Genomic DNA, 24,859 nt, shown 5'->3' on the forward strand with positions numbered 1-24,859 from the left:
AAGTGAAAAGCATCTTAATATTATTCATAATAACAAAAGTTAGATTCAAATATTCATGTATTATTAACTAGCACATATGCCCGTGCGTTGCAATGGGAGATATATTTCTTTGCGAGAAGCAATCGAGAGATATATTTCCATAAAAAACGATCTCCATAACGATGTGATAGAGAGAGGAGTTGTGGTCTTATCATGGGTCATGTTTGTTCCGCGGGATCTTGAAGTCATGGAGCTAGTCGGCGTGGCGGCAACCATCCAACTCAGGCCTTTTTTTCCTATGGGTCCACCTCTGTCTCGGGATTGTGTCTGCCTCCTCATTTGGTAGCTATGCGGCGACCTTCGTGGTACGGTTGCTTCGACCACTCTCTCTTACGATGGCGTAACCGCATGAATTACTAATTATAGCGCATAAATCCTATTTCATTAGCTATTTAGCGCATAACCAGACATCAATGTCCCTTCTTTATTAGGGTTTATTCTCTTTGATTATTTTAGCGCTCAAGTGCTCACAATTTTTTTATTCGAGCCAAACCAACATATTCTATTTTGTTGGCCCAATAAAAAATTGCTCCCTCGGACGACCCAATTGGGGAGTGCGGCTGAGGCCCAATACTACCTATGCAACGGAGCAATTTTGTTCTTGGGCCAACTAAGCCAGAGCTACTATATGACGCTTGTTGCGTCAAATAGCATGTGGGATGCACATCAGTTTTTGTATGGGCTAATGCACTGGTAGACTCCAATACACCTGTGTTTGTAATGCGTGAAAAAATCCAGAAAATGATGAGTTGAAGGATCGAAATCATGCTTAAGGCCCCAACTACGTGTTGCTAGCCACGCCAAGACACAAGTCCTACCAACCAAGGGCCAGCTCGAACCATTAAGATCATGCTCCAATGTCAGATTGGAAACAAGTTTTGTTTTTTCAAGTTTTCAAAAAAATATAAATTGCTGAATGTTCTTGGAAATATGAATAATTTTGAAAATCCAAAACCATTTTTTGAAATTCTTTACATTTTCAGAAATACACAAGAAAATATTAAACATTCGAAATTCACAATTTTATTTGAAAACATGAACCTTTTATAATAACATGAACGTTTTTTGAATTTGTGGTATTTATCGAAAAAGGAAACATATTTCGAACATTCAGAATAATTTTTTTAAATGAGTTTCTTTAAACTCGGACATTATTCTAAGTTTGAGAACATTTCCCTAAACCAAGAATATTTTTCCTATTTGAAACATTTTTAAAATGCATTTTTTTGGAAATTCTCAAGCAACTTTGGAAAATAGAAAGAAAAAACGGAACATTTTTCAAAAATCTGAACTAATTGTGGAATGAGAACAAAGATTTAATATGCTGATTTTTTTTTCAAAATAGAATCTTTTTAAAATTCTGAACATATTTGAAATATTCAATGTGTATGATATTATGAATATTTTTGAAAATTACAAATTTGTAAAAAGGGAGAAAGGAAAATAAACTCGAAAGAAAAAATCACAAAAGAAACAAGAAAGAAATGGATAAAGAAAAATAGAAACATAACACAACAAAAAATGAAAACGGTTCAGCCCATCTTGGGCGTCCTGTGCGAATTTGTGACTATTTTGGAATCAGAACAACGATTTATTGTTCCGAACATCTTTCAAAATTAAATATATTTTAAAAATCTTGAAATTATTATAAAAATCCATCTTTATGATATTACGAAATTTTTGAATGCGATTGAAATAAGCTTGAAAGAAAAAATGACAAAAGAAACAAGAAAGAAAAAGAGTAAGAACAGAAAATAAAAGAAATAGACTCATAACACACAAAAAACGGTTCAGCGTAGGTTGGGCGCCCTGTGCGACTTTCTGGCTATTAGACGCTCGCAGCAATAAATAGGCTTTTCCCACCTGTGTGGGCACGAAAATAACCGGGCTGGCTTTGCTGGGCACCTGTGGCAGGCGCTGTACGAAATTCTGGCATTTTTCTTTTCTAATGAACGGACAGACAATTTTTTTTTACCACCTCGAATAGAAATAAAATGTTTTCAATGCTGAACGAATCAAAAAAATCGGAGAAACGCACCTTGCTTTATTAGTAGGTATAGATATAGATATAGGTAATTACGTCATGTTACACAAATATTCGTGTATAGAGGATTAAAACATCTTACTAAAAAATGTTCCTATAATTTTAGAAATATTAACTTATTATGCAGAAAATACAAAATTTCAATATAATACATGAGTGTTTAATAATGTTTGTGAATATAAACATTTAAAATATGCAAATAATTATTCAAATATCTATATAGACGGTCTATTCTGCTAATATTAGCAGAATAACTATTCTGCACACCATTTCCGCACTGCACGCTGAACGCAAGTGCACGTCATACTTTGAATCATGTGTGCAGTACTCACACGAGTGAACTTCTCGTCGAAAAAAACTGCACGCGTTATTTTTTCGGTACTGTTTTCTCTCTAATTTTTTAACCGTTTATCGGAATGAGGCGTGTAATATACCGTTGAAAAGCTATGGATTAGACGCAACTTCGACATGATAAACACTTTTCAAGATTCCACACGGTTTAAGAGCAGTTTTGAAATTGGCGCGTCCCATGACGAGTGGCAGCGAGTGTTTTTTGGCGATTTCTTTTAAACCGCTCGCCAGAATGAAGCAAACGATACGCTGTTGGATAGATATCGTCGAGGCACATCGTTTTCATATATAAATTTTTCTCTAATTCGTTACGGTTTAAGAGAAGTTTCAAATTTACTTAATCGTGATCTCTGTTTTTCAAATTTTTTGAAATTTTCGGTACTGTGTTTGCTTCAGTTTTCTAATCGTTTGTCGGAACGAGACATATGATACGCCGTTGGAAAGCTACGGACAAGACGCAACTTTCATATGTTGAAATGGTTTTAAGATTCCTTACGGTTTTTAGTTAATTTTGAAAATCGTGCGGCTGACTTCGAGAGGCAGCGGCTGTTTTTTAGGAAACTTTTTATGAACGGTTGGTCGGAATAATTCAAATCATACGCCGTTGGAAAGATATCGATGAGACGCAACTTTTTCATGTAGAACACTCTCTCTAATTCCTTACGGTTTAAGAGCAGTTTTAAATTTACCGAAATGCGGACACTCTGTTTTTCGCGACACCCAAATCGACGTGGGTACTGCATCAGACAGAAAAGCGCACTGCTTCAGACTAAAAACCGCACTTCATCAGATGAACAAAGTGCACTGCATGGTTTTTTTTGTGGGACGTAAATTTTCCTAAACGAGGTGGAGTGCACTTCATATCGAGTGTTGGTGAACCACAATACTATGAGAAGTGAACCTCGAGACTACCGTAAACGGGTCACGACACCGCACTTCATCAGACGAACAAGTGCACTGCATGGTTTCTTTTTTGTGGGACGTAAATTTTCTAAACGAGGTGGAGTGCACTTCATGTCGAGTGTTGGTGAACCACAATACTATGAAAAGTGAACCTCGAGACTACCGTAAACGGGTCAAGACACCGCACTTCATCAGACGAACAAGTGCACTGCATGGTTTCTTTTTTGTGGGACGTAAATTTTCCTAAACGAGGTGGAGTGCACTTCATGTCGAGTGTTGGTGAACCACAATACTATAAAAAGTGAACCTCAAGACTACCGTAAACAAGCCGTACTGCATCAGACAGAAAACCACACTTATTTAGACTAAAAAACGCACTTCATTGGACAGACAAGTGCACTGCATGATTTCTTTTTTGTGGGACGTAAATTTTCCAAAACGAGGTGGAGTGCACTTCTGTAGACTAAAACCACTGAGTATGGCACAACGAACAGCATTACTTTTTCAATAATTACAAAAAACAGAGCTTGGAAATTTTACATAGCAAGCATCAAACAAAATAAAAAAAAGGTTGGACTCGGTGAACAACAGAGACCACGCGGACATGCATGCACGTTCTGAAACTACATCGTTTCAGGTTGCCGAACTGCAACACCCTCCCGCCCAACCTGCACACATCGTTTGACTGCACTGCACATCCACACACACACACGACTGCTTCAAGCACACACCAGTTGGCCACAAGCAAGCTATTTTCACTAGCTGATAGAAATCCCAATGCCAAATATGTGTTGATATGGCATACTGAAACGGGGTGCACTGCACCATGACCAGAGTGCACTGCCGACCCTGAACTCCCCCATGGGAGCTGCTCACTCCCCTGATGTGGGCTGCAAGCTGCAATGAAGTGGTCTGCAGCAGAGAGGAATCGGTTCAGAGGAAAAAACTAACACTTGGTCATGGGCAGGAGGCAAAGCTGCAGTTAGTAGCAGAAGCAATGATGCCACACTGGCAGCTACAATTGTGCTCCGTAGCTAGTACGACCACTGCCGACCGAGGCCCTCGCCAGGAGACCCAAGCACATGGGAGGTGGGCTGCAACGCAGCGGTTGTGCCCTGCAAGGGGGGTATTCACCGTGCTCTGTGCGAATGGCACAAGGAGGGCTTCACTTTTCCAGATCCAGTGGTAATGTGTTGTTGTCTCCGCTGCCTAATCACATTCAGAAGGTTTTTTGGCTACCAGTGGGATACAGAGGAGAAACTGGGGAGCAGAAACCATGGAAAAGAGAAGGTCGCCAAACTGCACGCCCCCGTTTGGTCATGCTGCACTCCGTTGTGGGCAGACTGCACGCTCGTATATGATGTTAGCAAAAAGGTGTATAAAACAAAGAAGAGCCGCAAGTCGTGCACCACCGCAGCGCAACACTGAATCCGCATGATGTGAAGTGCACAATCCAAAATCTACAAAAAAAGGGGAGCAAAAAGAGGTTATCAGAACTGCACACGGGCACCCAAGGTGTTGACTCCCATGTCGTTGGAGACGGCCGGATTTTTACAGCAAGAGTGTACTGCAGCAGAGTGGGCGTGGACCGCGTGGGTGGGGTGGTGGTGGGGGGAGGGTGTTGCTGGAGAGGAGAGCAGTCCTTGCACTGGGTCGATGGCGAGCTCACCTCCAACTGCCTTTGTTGGCGATGTACTTCCTCGAGGCGGAGAGAGAGCTGCAGGCGCCCCATCAATGGACTGCAGTCACACGTGGTACGCCCGACGACCGAGGAGCTGCACAGCCGCCGCCGACGCCGCAAACCTGCGAGGTGGGGCGAGCGGTGCAGGGAAGGGAAGCGGCGCGGGGAGGAAGGCGGTGCAAACCTGCGGGGTGGGGCGCGGCGCGGGGAGGGAAGCGGTGCGGGGAGGAATGCGGTGCGGTGGCGGGGAAGGGAGGCGGCGCAGAGCGGGAGGAGGGAGGCGGCGAGGCGGCGCAGAGCGGGAGGTAGGTGGTGCGGCGGCGCGCTGGCAGGAGGAGGTCGTGGGGAGCACACGGAGGAACCTCGCTGGCGTCAAATCGGAAGCCCTGCACTGGGACCGGCCCTCCTTGAGCCCGCGTGTGTGGGTTGGACTGAGGAGGAGCGACGGATCTGGCGCGAATCCGGCGACCACCAAGGCGGGATCCGGCCTTTGGGGTGGGGGAAGGCAGGATGATGGAGAAAGAAGGTGGGGAGGCAGGTGGTGGTGGAGTAGGCCACCGCAGTGGTGGTGGTGGTCGGCGGGGCTAGGGGAAGGGTGGGTGGGAAGGGGAGGGGCGGCGGCGTTCTAGGCCGCTCCCGCGGTAGAAGGCAGGGAGGGGAGGGCCGGCGGCACTCCAGGCCGCTCCCATGGTAGAAGGTGGGGAGGGGAGGGGCGGTGGCGTTCGGGTGTGGTGTTATCAGAATAATAAGTTTTGGTGTGCAGAATAAGGTCTTAAGGGTGTTACTAGAATAGACCCACCCAATATCTATATAATTAAATGATATTTACAAACGGTAATCTAAAAGAAACGAATTATTTATATTACAAAAATTGTTATAATTAATATATATTATTTCACATATGTTTATTTTAAATAATCATATATCAATGTTAAATATAATCCATGACTGTATTGTAAATGTTTGTTTACATATAGTTTGAAACTCTCATATATTATATTTAAAAAAGGTATTTTCCAAATAATTAGATAATAAGTCTAAAATTACCAAAACTTGTAGTTACTAAGTTATTTTAATGCATACCTCTCTATATTTATTTTATGTCCATACTAATATTCGTGTAGCATGAGGTATTATTAATAATACATGAATATATGATTCTAACTTTTATTATTATGATTATTGTTAACATGCTTTTCACATTTAAAAAAAGCATGTTAACAATAATCATAATGCCACGTCGACGCACTTTACGTCTACAGACTGGATTAGCACCATATTTGCATGTTTGTGCCAAGTTTTAGAACCAGATCGGTGTATGTTTCAAGTCCACGCACTAAAGTAAACATCCGTGGCAAGTATAAGCACCACCGGTATATTTACCTCAAATATATATGAAGCAAAGCATTAGGAAGCAGCAAATAGTATAATTACCTAAGTAATCGGAGATGGCTTTAGAAGATCGCAACTTCCTCTTTGTTGGAAGTCTCATAATGCCATCTTCCTCTTGCTGGAAGCTTGCCCTCGGAATTACCGGAGACAGAAACAGGACTGCCAATGTCGGCGTCTGTCAGAGCGAGAGGTGTGCAGTCAAAAGTCTTGCTGCTCATATCAACACAGACCCAAACACTAGTAGAAAAATGGCCTAATGTGAAGCACATTAGTACCGGTTTGTAACAAAACCGGCACTAATGTTGTCATTAGTGCCTGTTCGAACGGCTAGGCGGGCGGAGCTAATTAGTACCGGTTCGTGGCGAACCTATAGTACCGGTTTATGCTACGGACCGGTACTAAGGAGGTTGTGGCACGCCGTGGTCCGGATTGGGCCTCACTAGTACCTTTAGTACCGGTTCTTACCACAAACCGGTACTAGAGGTTTTTGTTTGCAGTGGTTTTTTAGTCCCACCTCGCACCGCTAACAGACTTTTAACCACCTTAAATATGTTATTTCTCAAACTATCACAACCACTTGGTATTCATTGAACTCTATGTGTAGAATTTGTGGCCACAATATGAGTTTTCTCTGGTTTCTAAACCGGTGATGACTCATACTGTCAATTCAGATTATACACAAAAAGATCATTGATGATCAATGTATTTTGGATGTATTTCTCTATAAAGAAATATAAGAGCATTTAGATCACTATTTTAGTAATCTAAATGCTCTTATATTTCTTTATGAACCAGTGCAAAAAAAATTAAAGATGGTTACGGCAAAAACTGGATGCACTTCGTATACAAACTGGACACTCTCTTTCGAAGTATCAAGGTTTCGGACGAAAACTCATCTGTTACACCGGCTATTCAAAATTTTAATAACTTATTACAACTCCAGACTTTTTGTGCATTTATTATGCACCATTCAAAGCCACGTCGTCAACTTTCAACCATTTCTGACATAATTTGATATTTTTGATGCATTTACTGATTTGTTTTGAGCTAAATGACCTTGGAATTGAAAAGCACTACAAATGAACTCTGATAAGGTTGAAACTTGGCATGGTATCATCATTTCACCCACATGGCATGTGCAAAAAAGTAGAGATGGTTACGGGAAAAACTGGATACACTTCGTGTACAAACTGGACACTGTCTTTCGAAGTATCAGGGTTTCGGACGAAAACTCGTCTGTTACACCGGCTATTCAAAATTTTAATAATTTATTACAACCCCAGACTTTTTGTGCGTTCATTATGCACCATTAAAATCCACGTCGTCAACTTTCAACCCTTTCTGACATAATTTGATATTTCTTGATGCATTTACTGATTTGTTTTAAGCTAAATGACCCTAAAATTGAAAAGCACTACAAATGAACTCTGAAAAGGTTGAAACTTGGCATGGTATCATCATTTCACCTACATGGCATGTGTAGAAAAGTAGAGATGGTTACGGCAAAAAACTGGATGCACTTCATGTACAAACTGGACACTCTATTTCGAAGTATGAGGGTTTCGGACGAAAACTCATCTGTTACACCAGCTATTCAAAATTTTAATAACTTATTACAACCGGACTTTTTATGCGTTCATTATGCATCATTCAAAGCCACGTCGTAAACTTTCAACCCTTTCTGATATAATTTGATATTTTTGATGCATTTACTGATTTGTTTTGAGCTAAATGACCCTGAAATTGAAAAGCACTACAAATGAACTCTGAAAAGGTTGAAACTTGACATGGTATCATCATTTCACCCACATGGCATGTACAAAAAATTATAAAAAAACTACTCAGAAATAAACAGAAGAAAATAAATAAAGCAGAAAAGAAAAAAAACTATATAAAAAAACTACTCAGAAATAAATAGAAGAAAATAAATAAAACAAAAAGGAAAAAAAACTATATAAAAGAACTACTCAGAAATTAATAGAAGAAAATAAATAAAGCAAAAAAGAAAAAAACTATATAAAAAACTACTCATAAATAAATAGAACAAAATAAATAAAGCAGAAAAGAAAAAAAACTATATAAAAAATTGTTGGGGCGCTGTCCAGTGGCCCTGCTAGGCCTTGGGCGTGGAAATTCAAGCCCACCAGGGCCAGCACGCTCACAAGACAGCACGCCATAGTTAGGCTCAGAAGCCTCCTTTACAGAGGAGTTCGATGGAGCAGCCGCGACTGGGTTTATGAACCAGTGCGGCTGCCCTTCGCCCGACGAGGTGGGACTAAACTTTCTGCGCCGTGGGGTGGGAGCGCACCCCCTTTTATTACGGGGTCTTTAGTACCGGTTGAAGCCACGAACCGGTACTAAAGGGGGTCGCTTCCCGCCGCTTTGTCTCGCCAAATTTGCCATTTAGTACCGGTTGGTGGCTTCAACCGGTACTAAAGGCCGATCCTATATATACAACACTTACGAAAATTTTAGTTAGTTCGTCTTCTTCTTCGTCACACGCCCGTCGCTACCCCTGTTGCGCCCGCCCATCCCCGTCGCCGTCGCCGCCCCCGTCCCCGCCCTCGTCGCCGCGCATGCCCGTCCCCGTGATACGTCGTCTTTGATCGCGCGCGCCGCCCGTCCCCGCCTAGTCGTCCCCGGCCATCCCCGGCCGTACGTCGCCGCCCCGGCTCGGCCCGTCGCCGTCGCCGCCCAGCCCGTCGCCGTCGTGGTCGTCACCCTCCGCCGTCGTCGCCGGCCGTCCCCATCGTCGACGCGCTGCCCCCGCCCCCGTCGCCGCGCCCCAGCCCGTCCCCGTTGTCGCCCCGCCGTAAGAGATCGACCACGCGTCGGCGGCCTCACACACACACACACACACGATTTTTTCTGTTTTTTGTTAATGATTTTTGCTGTTTTTAGTATTTTAGTTTTTTATATATACTTTTAGTTTATATAAATGTTATATTAATATGAAATGTTAGATGAATTAGATAGAAATATATGTTAGATATTAATGTCAAATGTTAGATATTAATGTTAGATGAGTTACTTTTAATACTTTTATAGTTATAGATGAATTAGATATATTAATGTCAAATGTTAGATATATTAAATTTACTATATATATAACTAACTACTTTATTTTTAGTAAGAAAATTAATTAAACTAGTTTATTTTTAGTAAGTGCTTATTTGAATTAGTTGAATTAATATAGAACTAGCTAGCTAGCTAGTAAGTGTTTATCAATTAATGTTTCAACTATGAACATGTCGTCTGACGACGAAAACAATTTCTTTATGTGAGAATACTACAAAGAGGAGCGCGACCAGTCCCACAAAAATTCCCTAGTTGATGATATTTGCTTTAGCATCAAGCTGGATGAGACATTCGAAGTGGATACAGTAAGTCACAACGACAAGTCTTTTTTTGTAATTAAGCATGACTTATGCTTCATTTGCTTCAATTTATAATTTATAATTTTCATTATTCTACTAGCGTATCCCCTGCCATGCAAGAATTTTTGTCTTGAATAAGATAGGTTTCAGTCCTAATAAAACTATGGAGGTAAATAAAGTTTATTTGAAGACCGAGCATGGTTATACCTTCAACGTCAAATTATACAATGCAGACACCTACACCTATTTTGAATGCAAAACTTGTCAAGCACTATGCAATGCTTATGCATTTGAGCCTGATATGTTTATCACCTTTGATATTCGTCCCGAAGATGATATTGAAGGTAATAGAGACATTTGGTCGATGTGCAGATGCCTACAGTACTACCATTATGTGAGTTTCTCGACCATATTTATGTCTTCAATATTGTTTATTCAAAAATAGTTGACAAATAATTTCTATGGACAGCTTATTTCCATTCAAGCAAACATGTACGTCGCTTAGTAGACAGTACCGTCCATTGTCCCGGGGCTGAACTAAACTGCGAGGATATAAGTCATTATGTTTCATGGCTTGAGGATCTTGATGATGTCAAGAGAAATTATTTTCCTGAATTTAAAAATCTTAATACTCAAAACGTGCGACCAATAGTGATCGTATTGAACTACAGTCACATCTATTTAGGAAAGATGGTACGATTTTTACTATTTGTCCTTAGTGCATATTTTGCATACATTATTTTTCAAGCTAAACTTAATTGCTAATTAATGTTACTATACGCGATGTTCTTCAACAGGGACTCTTGATGATAGTTGTGCCTTAGTGGATCGAGACTAAAGGTCGCATGTCAATGGTTAGCTTACGGCCAAGATATCCTACATTGCACATGAGTGCATTCAGGATTTCTACAACCGAGGAATGCTTAATAGTGAAAGATTGGAGAAAAATTGTGAAGGATCGCAGAGAAGTATTAGGGGGCAGCAAACAGAAGCAGCCCACAATTAGGAGACAGGTTCATCTATATGCTCCAATATGATGAATCAAGAGAGCTATACATGTTCTATGCTATTTTACCTGAGAGAGAGCAGCAGGAGTGATTAGCATGCTCTTAGTACTTGTCCTCTCATGTCCATCTGTTGAACTCGATGATATCTTTGCTTCTGGTACAAGTGAATGTTTCTTCTTTAAGCTAGTGTTGGTGGTGATTAGATAGCGGTAACGACTATGATGATTAAATAGCGGTAATGACGACTATATATGATGATTTTTAGCTAGCTAGTATACTGTTGTTGGTGATGATATGATGCAAGAGTTTTTATATTAATATGATGATGATGAGTTATTATTTCATTTATGAAAGTACCACAGATTAGTTTCAACTAGATGCAGAGCTAGCTAGCTAAGTGATCAAGTATATATATGCCATCAATATTACTTGATGGCATATATATACTTGATCACTTAGCTAGCTAGCTCTGCATCCAGTTGAAACTAATCTGTGATACTTTCACCTAATGATTTAACAACTCATTATAATGTAAAAACAATCTCTAAATTAAATTGAAAACACAAAATTAATGGAAAAACAAAAAACAAAACCAAAACCACCACAAACATTTAGTACCGGTTGGTGGTACCAAGCGGTACTAAAGGTCTCCCCGCACCCAGCCCTGGAATGTGCCACGTGGTGGCACTTTAGTGACGGTTCGTGCAGAACCGGTACTAAAGGGGGGGGACCTTTAGTCCCCACCCTTTAGTGCCGGTTACAGAACCAGCACTAAAGGCCCTTACGAACCGGTGCTATAGCCCGGTTCTGCACTAGTGAAAATCATGGTTTGGGTGTGGGGCCGCCCAGTGCAAAGTAGATGCCATGGTCTTCCTACAAGCTAAGGAAGGGGTACATGAAAGCTGTCGTTTGATTGGCGTGCTTCGTTATCTCCCACTAGAAGCTGGATGAGGACGGTGACACGAATAGAACATGCTCCCGTCAGGAGCATATGCTATAGACGGTCCCCGGAAACACTGGGGCGTAATACTTCTCGTCGTCCCTGCGATGTGCGATAAGAACACCCGTCGTATAGACGGGAGGGCGCGTGCGGGACCATATGTGGAGGGATCTATCAATAGCGTCGTAGATGATAAAGACATTGTCGTAGTAGATTTTGGGAAAGGCCATTGCAACAATAACCAGGTTCTTTTTGATGGCATGGATAAAAGTGGATAACCAAGTGCCGCCTCGGAGGGTGGGGCAAGATAGATTTGGGGCAGCAGCAAGGTTTGCTTCTAGTGCTATAGTCCGCATGAGCGTGTCACTGTTGACGTCCCCTGGGAGCCCCACGCCTGACTAACTCCAGTGCACATCACATGAATTTGGTTCTCCCCTGTCTCATCGCTGGCGAGGTAGGTGCACACGAAGGGATGCAATAGGAACAGGGCAGGTGAGGGCGGACTCATGACTGATTTTTTTGATAGATTTCATATAGTTTTGGTCTGTTTGGAGGGAGTGGGGAGGAGGTGTTGGGGAACGTAGCAATAATTCAAAAAAATTCCTACGTGTCACCAAGATCAATCTATGGAGAGACTAGCAACGAGAGAGAGGAGTGCATCTACATACCCTTGTAGATCGCTAAGAGGAAGCGTTCAAGAGAACGGGGTTGATGGAGTCGTACTCGTCGTGATCCAAATCATCGATGACCAAGCACCGAACGGACGGCACCTCCGCGTTCAACACATGTACGGTTGGGAGAGACGTCTCCTCCTTCTTGATCCAGCAAGGGGAGAGGAGAGGTTGATGGAGATCTAGTAGCACAACGGCGTGGTGGTGGAAGTAGCGGGATCTCGGCAGGGCTTCGCCAAGCACCAACGAGAGGGAGAGGTGTCACAGAGGGAGAGGGAGGCGCCAGGGACTTGGGTGCGGCTGCCCTCCCTCCCCTCCACTATATATAGGGGCCAAAGGGGGGGGGCTCCGGCCCCTCTAGATCCCATCTAGATGGGGGGGGGCAAGGGGTGGCTTGGCCCCCAAGCCAAGTGGAGGCGCCCCCACCCCTAGGGTTTCCAACCCTAGGCGCAGGGGGAGGCCCAAGGGGGGGGGGCACCAGCCCACCAGGGGCTGGTTCCCTTCCCACTTCAGCCCATGGGGCCCTCCGGGATAGGTTGCCCCACCCGGTGGACCCCCGGGACCCTTCCGGTGGTCCTGGTACAATACCGATGACCCCCGAAACTTTCCCGGTGGCTGAAACTGGTCTTCCTATATATAAATCTTTACCTCCGGACCATTCCATAACTCCTCGTGACGTCCAGGATCTCATCCGGGACTCCGAACAACTTTCAGTTTACCGCATACTTATATCTCTACAACCCTAGCGTCACCGAACCTTAAGTGTGTAGACCCTACGGGTTCGGAAACCATGCAGACATGACCGAGACAACTCTCCGGCCAATAACCAACAGCGGGATCTGGATACCCATGTTGGCTCCCACATGTTCCACGATGATCTCATCGGATGAACCACGATGTCGAGGATTCAATCAATCCCGTATACAATTCCCTTTGTCTACCGGTATAGTACTTGCCCGAGATTCGATCGTCGGTATCCCGATACCTTGTTCAATCTCGTTACCGGCAAGTCTCTTTACTTGTTCCGTAACACATCATCCCGTGATCAACTCCTTGGTCACATTGTGCACATTATGATGATGTCCTACCGAGTGGGCCCAGAGATACCTCTCCGTTTACACGGAGTGACAAATCCCAGTCTCGATTCGTGCCAACCCAACAGACACTTTCGGAGATACCCGCAGTGCACCTTTATAGCCACCCAGTTACGTTTTGATGTTTGGTACACCCAAAGCATTCCTACGGTATCCGGGAGGTGCACAATCTCATGGTGTAAGGAAATGATACTTGACATTAGAAAAGCTTTAGCATACGAACTACACGATCTTGTGCTAGGCTTAGGATTGGGTCTTGTCCATCACATCATTCTACTAATGATGTGATCCCATCATCAACGACATCCAATGTACATGGTCAGGAAACCGTAACCATCTATCGATCAACGAGCTAGTCAACTAGAGGCTTACTAGGGACATGGTGTTGTCTATGTATCCACACATGTATCTGAGTTTCCTATCAATACAATTCTAGCATGGATAATAAACGATTATCATGAACAAGGAAATATAATAATAACTAATTTATTATTGCCTCTAGGGCATATTTCCAACAGTCTCCCACTTGCACTAGAGTCAATAATCTAGTTCACATCGCTATGTGATTAACACTCAAGGTCCTGGGTTTGATCATGTTATGCTTGTGAGAGATGTTATAGTCAACGGATCTGAACCTTTCAGATCCGTGTGTGCTTTACAAATCTCTATGTCATCTTGTAGATGCAACTACCATGCTCTATTTGGAGCTATTCCAAATAACTATTCTACTATACGAATCCGGTTTACTACTCAGAATCATCCAGATTAGTGTCAAAGATTGCATCGGCGTAACCCTTTACGATGAACTCTTTTATCACCTCCATAATCGAGAAAATTCCTTAGTCCACTAGTTACTAAGGATAACCTTGACCGTTGTCTTGTGATCCATTCCTAGATCACACTTGTACCCCTTGACTGACTCATGGCTTGGCACACTTCAGGTGCGGTACACAACATAGCATACTATAGAGCCTACGTCTAAAGCATAGGGGACGACCTTCGTCCTTTCTCTCTCTTCTGCCGTGGTCAGGTCTTGAGTCTTACTCAATACTCACACCTTGTAACATAGCCAAGAACTCCTTCTTTGCTGATCTATTTTGAACTCCTTCAAAATCTTGTCACGGTATGTATTCATTTGAAAGTACTATTAAGCATTTTTTATCTATCCTTATAGATCTTGATGCTCAATATTCAAGTAGTTTAATCCAGGTTTTCCATCGAAAAACACTTTTCAAATAACCCTGTATGCTTTCTAGAAATTCTACATCATTTTGACCAACAATATGTTAACAACATATACTCATCAAAAGTTCTATAGTGCTCCCACTCACTTCTTTGGAAATACAAGTTTCTCATAAACTTTGTATAAACCCAAAATCTTTGATCATCTCATCAAAGCGTACATTCCAATTCCGAGATGCTTACTCCAGTCCTTAGAAGGATTGCTGGAGCTTTGCATACTTGTTAGCATCTTTCAGGATTGACAAAACCTTCTGGTTGTATCACATACAACCTTTCCTCAAGAAAAACGTCGAGGAAACAATGTTTTGACATCCTATCTGCAAGATTCCATAAATTATGCAGTAACTGCTAACATAATTCCAACAGACTCTTAGCATCGCTACGAGTGAGAAAGTCTCATCGTAGTCAACTCCTTGAACTTGTCGGGAAACATCTTAATGACAAGTCGAGCTTTCTTAATGGTGACACTTACCATCATTGTCTGTCTTCCTTTTAAAATCCATCTGCACCCAACAGCCTTACGACCATCAAGTAGTTCTTTCAAAGTCTATACTTTGTTTTATACATGGATCCTCTCTCGGATTTTATGGCCTCGAGCCATTCGTCGGAATCCGGGCCCACCATTGCTTCTCCATAGCTCGTAGGTTCATTGTTGTCTAGCAACATGACTTCCAAGACAGGATTACGTACCACTCTGAAGTAGTACACATCCTTGTCGACCTATGAGGTTTGGTAGTGACTTGATCCGAAGTTTCATGATCACTATCATAAGCTTCCACTTCAATTGGTGTAGGTGCCATAGGAACAACTTCCTGTGCCCTGCTACACACTAGTTGAAGTGACGGTTCAATAACCTCATCAAGTCTCCACCATCCTCCCACTCAATTCTTTCGAGAGAAACTTTTCCTCGAGAAAGGACCCGTTTCTAGAAACAATCACTTTTGCTTCCAGATCTGAAATAGGAGGTATACCCAACTATTTTTTGGGTATTCTATGAACATGCATTTATCCGCTTTGGGTTCGAGCTTATCAGCCTAAAACTTGTTCACATAAGCATTGCAGCCCCAAACTTTTAAGAAACGACAGCTTAGGTTTCTCTAAACCATAGTTCATACGGTGTCGTCTCAACGGAATTGTGTGGTGCCCTATTTAAAGTGAATGCGGTTGTCTCTAATGCCTAACCCATAAACGATAGTGGTAATTCGACAAGAGACATTATGGTATGCACCATATCCAATAGGGTGCAGTTATGATGTCCGGACACACCATCACACTATGGTGGTCTAGGCGGTATTAGCTGTGAAACAATTTCCACAATGTCTTAACTGTGTGCCAAACTCGTAACTCAGATATTCATCTCTATGATCATATCATAGACATTTTATCATCTTGTCACGACGATCTTCAACTTCACTCTGAAGTTACTTAAACCTTTCAATAATTAAGACTTGTGTTTCATCAAGTAAATATACTTAGCATCTACTCAAATCATCTATGAAGTAAGAACATAACGATATGCACTGCATGCCTCAACACTCATTGGACTGCACACATCAAAATGTATTACTTTCAACAAATTGCTTTCTTGTTCCATCTTACTGAAAACGAGGCCTTTCAGTCATCTTGCCCATGTGGTATGATTTGCATGTCTCAAGTGATTCAAAATCAAGTGAGTCCAAACGATCCATCTGCATGGAGTTTCTTCATGCATATCTACCAATAGACATGGTTCGCATGTCTCAATCTTTTCAAAAACGAGTGAGTCCAAAGATCCATCAACATGGAGCTTCTTCATGCATTTTATACCAACATGACTCAAATGGCAGTGCCACAAGTACGTGGTACTATCATTACTATCTTATATCTTTTGACATGAACATGTGTATCACTATGATCGAGATTCAATGAACCATTCATTTTAGGTGCAAGACCAATGAAGGTATTATTCAAATAAACAGAGTAACCATTATTCTCCTTAAATGAATAACTGTATTGCAATAAACATAATCCAATCATGTCTATGCTCAACGCAAACACCAAATAACAATTATTTAGGTTTAACACCAATCTCGATGGTAGAGGGAGCATGCGATGCTTTATCATATCAACCTTGGAAACACTTCCAACACATATCGTCATCTCACCTTCAGCTAGTCTCCGTTTATTCTGTAGCCTTTTATTTCGAATTACTAACACTTAGCAACTGAACCGGTATTTTAATACCCTGGTGCTACTAGAAGTACTAGTAAAGTACACATTAATATAACGCATTTCCAAAATACTTCTGTCGACCTTGCCAGCCTTCTCATCTACCAAGTATCTAGGGTAGTTCTGCTTCAGTGATCGTTCCCCTCATTATAGAAGCTCCTAGTCTCGGGTTTGGTTCAACCTTGGGTTTCTTCACTAGAGCAGCAACTGATTTGCCGTCTCATGAAGTATCCCTTCTTTCCCTTGCCCTTCTTGAAACTAGTGGTTTAACTATCAACAATTGATGCTCCTACTTGATTTCTACTTTCGCGGTGTCAAACATTGCGAGTTGCTCAAGGATCATCATGTCTATCCCTGATATGTTATAGTTCATCACGAAGCTCTAATAGCTTGGTGGCAGTGACTATGGAGAATCATCACTATCTCATCTGGAAGGTTAACTCCCACTCGATTCAAGCGATTGTAGTACTCAGACAATCTGAGCACATGCTCAACGATTGAGCTTTTCTCCCTTAGTTTGCAGGCTTAAGAAACTTGTCAGAGGTCTCATACCTCTTGACATGGGCACTAGTCTGAAATCCCAATTTCAGTCTTTGGAACATCTCATATGTTCTGCAACGTTTCAAAAACCGTCTTTGGTGCCACAATTCTAAACCGTTAGCATTACACACTGAACTATCACGTAGTCATCAAAACGTGTATGTCAGATGTTTCCCAACATCTACAGACATGCTCGAGGTTCAACACACTGAGCGGTGCATTAACGACATAACCCTTCTATGCAGCAATGAGGACAATCCTCAGTTCACGGACCCAGTCCGCATAATTGCTACTGTCAACTCTCAACTAAATTTTCTCTAGGAAGATATCTAAAATAGTAGAACCATAGCGTGAACTACGACATAATTTGCAAAGACCTTTTGACTATGTTCATGATAATTAAGTTCATCTAATCAAATTATTTAATGAACTCCCACTTAGATTGACATCCCTCTAGTCATCTAAGTGATACATGATCCGAGTCAACTAGGCCGTGTCCGATCATCACGTGAGACGGACTAGTCATCATTGGTGAACATCTTCATGTTGATCGTATCTTCTATACGACTCATGTTCGACCTTTTGGTCTTCCGTGTTCCGAGGCCATGTCTTTACATGTTAGGCTCGTCAAGTTAACCTAAGTGTATTGCGTGTGAATCTGGCTTACACCCGTTGTATGCGAACGTTAGAACCTATCACACCCGATCATCACGTGGTGCTTCGGAACAACGGACCTTAGCAAGGGTGCACAGTTAGGGGGAACACTTTGTTGAAATTATTGCGAGGGATCATCTTATTTATGCTACCGTCGTTCTAAGCAAATAAGATGTAAACATGACAAACATCACATGCAAATCATAAAGTGACATGATATGGCCAATATCATCTTGCACCTTTGATCTCCATCTTCGAGGCGCGGCATGAACACCATCGTCACCGGCATGACAACATTATCTCCATCATCATGATCTCCATCATCGTGTCTTCATGAAGTTGCCTCGCCAACTATTACTTCTACTACTATGGCTAACAGTTAGCAATAAAGTAAAGTAATTACATGGCGTTTTCATTGACACACAGGTCATAAACAAATTAAGACAACTCCTATGGCTCCTGTCGGTTGTCATACTCATCGACATGCAAGTCGTGATTCCTATTACAAGAACATGATCAATCTCATACATCACATATATCATTCATCACATCCTTCTGGCCATATCACATCACATAGCAAACCCTGCAAAAAGAAGTTAGACGTCCTCTAATTGTTGTTGCATGTTTTACGTGGCTGCTATGAGTTTCTAGCAAGAACGTTTCTTACCTACGCAAAACCACAGTGGTGATATGCCAATTGCTATTTACCCTTCATAACGACCCTTTTCATCAAATCCGATCCGACTAAAGTGGGAGAGACAGACACCCGCCAGCCACCTTATGCTCAAGTGCATGTCAGTCGGTGGAACCAGTCTCACGTAAGCGTACGTGTAAGGTCGGTCCGGGCCGCTTCATCCCACAATGCCGCCGAATCAAGATAAGACTAGTAACAGCAAGAAAATTGAACAAATCATCGCCCACAACTACTTTGTGTTCTACTCGTGCATAGAATCTACGCATAGACCTAGCTCATGATGCCACTGTTGGGGGACGTAGCAATAATTCAAAAAATTTCCTACGTGTCACCAAGATCAATCTATGGAGAGACTAGCAACGAGAGAGAGGAGTGCATCTACATACCTTTGTAGATTGCTAAGCGGAAGCGTTCAAGAGAACGGGGTTGATGGAGTCGTACTCGTCGTGATCCAAATCACCGATGACCAAGCGCCGAACGGACGACACCTCCGCGTTCAACACACGTACGGTTGGGAGAGACGTCTCCTCCTTCTTGATCCAGCAAGGGGATAGGAGAGGTTGATGGAGATCCAGCAGCACGACGGCGTGGTGGTGGAAGTAGCGGGATCTCGGCAGGGCTTCGCCAAACACCAACGAGAGGGAGAGGTGTCACGGAGGGAGAGGGAGGCGCCAGGGACTTGGGTGCGGCTGCCCTCCCCCCTCCACTATATATAGGGGCCAAAGGGGGGGGGGCGCCGGCCCTTCTAGATCCCATCTAGATGGGGGGGGGGGCAAGGGGTGGCTTGGCCCCCAAGCCAAGTGGAGGCGCCCCCAACCCCTAGGGTTTCCAACCCTAGGCGTAGGGGGAGGCCCAAGGGGGGGCGCACCAGCCCACCAGGGGCTGGTTCCCTTCCCACTTCAGCCCATGGGGCCCTCCGGGATAGGTTGCCCCACCCGATGGACCCCCGGGACCCTTCCGGTGGTCCCGGTACAATACCGATGACCCCCAAACTTTCCCGGTGGCCGAAACTGGTCTTCCTATATATAAATCTTTACCTTCGGACCATTCCGGAACTCCTCATGACGTACAGGATCTCATCCGGTACTCCCAACAACTTTCGGGTTACCGCATACTTATATCTCTACAACCCTAGCGTCACCGAACCTTACGTGTGTAGACCCTACGGGTTCGGGAACCATGCAGACATGACCGAGACAACTCTCCAGCCAATAACCAACAGCGGGATCTGGATACCCATGTTGGCTCCCACATGTTCCATGATGATCTCATCGGATGAACCACGATGTCGAGCATTCAATCAACCCCGTATACAATTCCCTTTGTCTACCGGTATAGTACTTGCCCGAGATTCGATCGTCGGTATCCCGATACCTTGTTCAATCTCGTTACCGGCAAGTCTCTTTACTCGTTCTATAACACATCATCCCGTGATCAACTCCTTGGTCACATTGTGCACATTATGATGATGTCCTACCGAGTGGGCCCAGAGATACCTCTCCATTTACACGGAGTGATAAATCCCAGTCTCGATTCGTGCCAACCCAACAGACACTTTCGGAGATACCCGCAATGCACCTTTATAGCCACCCAGTTACGTTGTGACGTTTGGTACACCCAAAGCATTGCTACGGTATCCGGGAGGTGCACAATCTCATGGTCTAAGGAAATGATACTTGACATTAGAAAAGCTTTAGCATACGAACTACATGATCTTATGCTAGGCTTAGGATTGGGTCTTGTGCATCACATCATTCTCCTAATGATGTGATCCTGTCATCAACGACATCCAATGTCCATGGTTAGGAAACCGTAACCATCTATCGATCAACGAGCTAGTCAACTAGAGGCTTACTAGGGACATGGTGTTGTCTATGTATCCACACATGTATCTGAGTTTCCTATCAATACAATTCTAGCATGGATAATAAACGATTATCATGAACATGGAAATATAATAATAACTAATTTATTATTGCCTCTAGGGCATATTTCCAACAGGAGGTATATCGACGGAGATGACCGCGGCGGTGGTGGCGGAGGAGCGGATGATTGAGCTAGATACGAAGATGGTGCCAAGGGCAAGGGCAGTGCGATTTGAATCGGCGATGGTTTCTTGGGAAGCTCCTAGTCAGCGACTTTGGCGCCGGCTAAGGAAATCAGAGCTCACACGCGTTTGGGCCGGCCCAAAACAGGTCACATCTCACTCACCTCGCCACGAGTAGGAATTGCTTGAGCCATGATGTGACTACTCATCCATACTTGTTTGTTATGCTTGCTATGCTTAGAGTCATGTCGGGTCTGATCCATCTCGGCGATGAATTGGAATGGTTCTGTTCATGTCCTACTGTGTGAGAGCTAAGTGTGCGAACATGATTTGGTAAAGGTAGCGATGATAGGCCATATAGGATTACATGGTGGGTTGTCTCATTGAGACAGTCCTTAAGAATTGAGTTCTGTGTATGTTATTCAAGAACAATTACTACCACACATTGGGATACTTAATTGACCCTCTCGACTTATTAATTGCCTTGATCCCTGTCCAGGAGTTGCAACTAACTTCTGGTGTTTGCAGGAAATGTGTTGGGGGTCGTGTTTAGCACTTCCCGACGGGGTGGGCTTCAGCGCGGTAGATATACCGAGGCATGGTGTACCAAGTGACACACCCAGATGGTGCTCTTGGGAAACCTGTTCTCATCATTTGGGGCTGTGATAGAAACTTCGGCTGGACTTCCTTTGCGGATACAACCTCAAATAGGCGATAAACCTGGACTAGAGTATTGCGTGGTTGGCCAGGTTGTGGCCGACACCCTCGTCAGGTTTCTGCTTGAAGGTTGCCGAGATACATGACGTGTATATGGTGATAAGTCGTGAGAGCGTGTGTGAAGAAGTACACCCCTACTAGGTTATTGGTCTATTCGAATAGCCACGTCCTCGGATATGTACTACTTGGAAACTTACATTGTTCATTGACAAGTTGAAATGGATACTCTAAAATGCACAAGATAAGCGTGAGTGCTATGGATGGCCTTCTTGTAGGGAGACATGAGCGGATCCATAGTGGGGTGTATATTGATGTGGTGATTATGTGGACTCGTGTGCGCTCTCTCACCTCAAAGAAAATACTAGTAGTCGTAGTACATGATAGCCACTAATTCAAAGCTGGCTTGCTGCGGTTAAACTCCACAACCCCATTGTTGATACTGATGCATATGTAGTTAGTTCTGATGTAAGTCTTGTTGAGTACCTTTGTACTCAAGGTTGCTTACTTTTTATTTTGCAGAGGAGAGGGTCGTGTAGATATACATGCTTTCTAGCCTTCTTTTTTCAGTTGTCTGTACTCAGATAGGCTTATGCTTATGCTTGTTGCTTGTATGACTTTGTAACTTGGGTCATGAGACCCATGTTTGTAATATCATGTTATGTATGGCTCTTTCAAGTCTTATCTGTACTTTGAGTCATAGAGTTATGTTGTGATGACATGTTGTATCTACACATATCACGCATATTGTGTGTATGTTTGAAATGCATTGGTATGCATGGGATTTGACACCTACTTATCTGCTTTGGTAGCCTTCCATACAGGGAAATGCCTCCTAGTGCTTTCACTAAGCCCTGGTAGTTTGCTACTGCTCCGGAACACATGTTTTGACCGACATGTGTCCTTCTTTGTTCCTGTGTCTGTCCCTATGGGGAAATGTCACGCGGTGTTTTAAACCTTGGTCAATCTCGTTACCGGCAAGTCTGTTTACTCGTTCCTTAATACATCACCTCGTGACTAACTCCTTAGTCGTTTGCTTTCAAGCTTTTGATGTGTATTACCGAGAGGGCCCAGAGATACCTCTCCGATACTCGGAGTGACAAATCCTAATCTAGATCTATGCCAACTCAACAAACACCTTCGGAGATACCTTTAGAGCATCTTTATAATCACCCAGTTACGTTGTGATGTTTGATAGCACACAAGGCATTCCTTCGATATCCGGGAGTTACATAATCTCATAGTCGAAGGAATATGTATTTGACATGAAGAAAGTAATAGCAATAAAATTGAATGATCATTATGCGAAGCTAACGGATGGGTCTTGTGCATCACATCATTCTACTAATGGTGTGATCCCGTTATCAAATGACAACGCATGTCTATGGTTAGGAAACCTTAACCATCTTTGATCAATGAGCTAGTCTAGTAGAGGCTTACTAGGGACATGGTATTTGTTTATGTATTCTCACATGTATTTAGGTTTCCGATCAATACAATTATAGCATGAATAATAAACCTTTATCATGAATAAGGAAATATAAAATAGTAACTTTATTATTGCCTCTAGGGCATATTTCCTTCACCCATGTCATCCCCTTGACTTTTGGGACAAAGCCCTAAAAGGTGGCTTTCAAAAACCCACCAAAATAGGGGTTGTACCCTAATAGTGTTACGAATATTCACTCTTCTATTCGTGACAACCTTTTCATGAAATATTTCCAGTGTCTGAAAAATTCGAAAGGTCCAAAACATTTCCGGCACCCACTAAAAAAATTCTTGATGAGTTCCAAAACATTTTTGGTATGTAGTTTGTCTCCGGAAGTTTCTGTTTTTTCTCTCTGAAACTTTGCCGGAAACAAATCTCCCAGACTCTCTTTCTATTACTTAGCAGATAGATGACCCTTAAGTGTGTGATCCTGTAGGTTCGGTGAAGTATAGACATGAACAAAACTTTTATGATCAGTGATCAATAGCGGAACTGTGGACATCTATATTGACCCCTCTACCCACACAAATGAATATTCGAGCGAACCTGTAATTACGGAATGTTGTTCTTGTTGCTTCGCGATGTGTTACAAATAAGGTGAGATTTAATAGCATCACCGTGATTCAACAACTTGTTCACTATGCTAGGTTCCTTGTTAATGATTTTGTTCTCTTTTCTTGTTCTCACATTCCGGCACCCCCGCGATCAAATCACGCTGTGTCTGGCCAGACGATGATGGATGCCGTTACACCAAGAGGGACCAAAAAATATCTCTTCACCATCGGAAGAGAAAATTTGAATTTTGAGCTATCTAATCCCCGGTCATACTTTTGCATGAACCCGAAAGCCACCGTAATAGCCACCCTGTTACTGATGACATTTAACAAACCCCAAAGTTCATGAAGCAAGTCTAAAGGAACTCGATACTCTCATGGTCTAAGGAATTATGCAAACACTAATTTTCTCCGTGTTATAAAGCCATTGACTTGTGACGAATGTATCTCATAGCATAACATCAATATTGGTCAATTCAACACAAGTGTTCCTATAACATTATGTCCTCAAAATTGCTGGCATAGTCATTCCCATGATGAGGAAAACATGATCATCATGCAACGCTTGAGCTAGTCTTAGAGACACGACTAGGAATGTATTTTACCGTTTATTATTCCACACATGGACATGGGTTTTTCTACGATCCTTTATGGATACGGGCTCAAGGACCATTGCAAATTTAGCATAGAACATAAACATTAATTACAAATTTGGAGATAAATAATAACAGTTATTATTGCCTCTAGGGCATATCTCCTACAAGAGCGAGGGAGCTGAAGTGACACGGAGAGAGAGATAGTGCGCGGGGTTGGGGGAGTTATTCCCCAATCCCGCGCCACAGCCGGTTTGTATATTCAAACTTAGCAGTGTGTGAGAAGGAGTACGCTGCTAACTTAGCAGCGTGTGAGGAGTACAATGCTAAGTTAGTAGCGTGCCGACCAGCGGACACTGCTGTCTGTTCTGTATTAGTATTTTAATTAAATATAATGTGAAATTAAACTAGGTATTGATTTTGCTATGGTCTTATTACATTACCACTTTTTGGGCTTTTCTCATATTTTTAGAGAAATTAATCTTAACGCATAGTTAGCAACGTGTTCTTCTAGGAAAACACTGCTAGATCTATATTTAGTAGTGTTTATCATACAAGAAAATAGTGCAAGATTGATCTATTATATTGACATGTAGGAAGTGAAAAATGAGTTGTTAAAAAAAAT

The sequence above is a fragment of the Triticum dicoccoides genome, chromosome 5A, assembly GCF_002162155.2.
Source record: "Triticum dicoccoides isolate Atlit2015 ecotype Zavitan chromosome 5A, WEW_v2.0, whole genome shotgun sequence".
In the NCBI taxonomy this organism is placed as follows: domain Eukaryota; kingdom Viridiplantae; phylum Streptophyta; class Magnoliopsida; order Poales; family Poaceae; genus Triticum; species Triticum dicoccoides.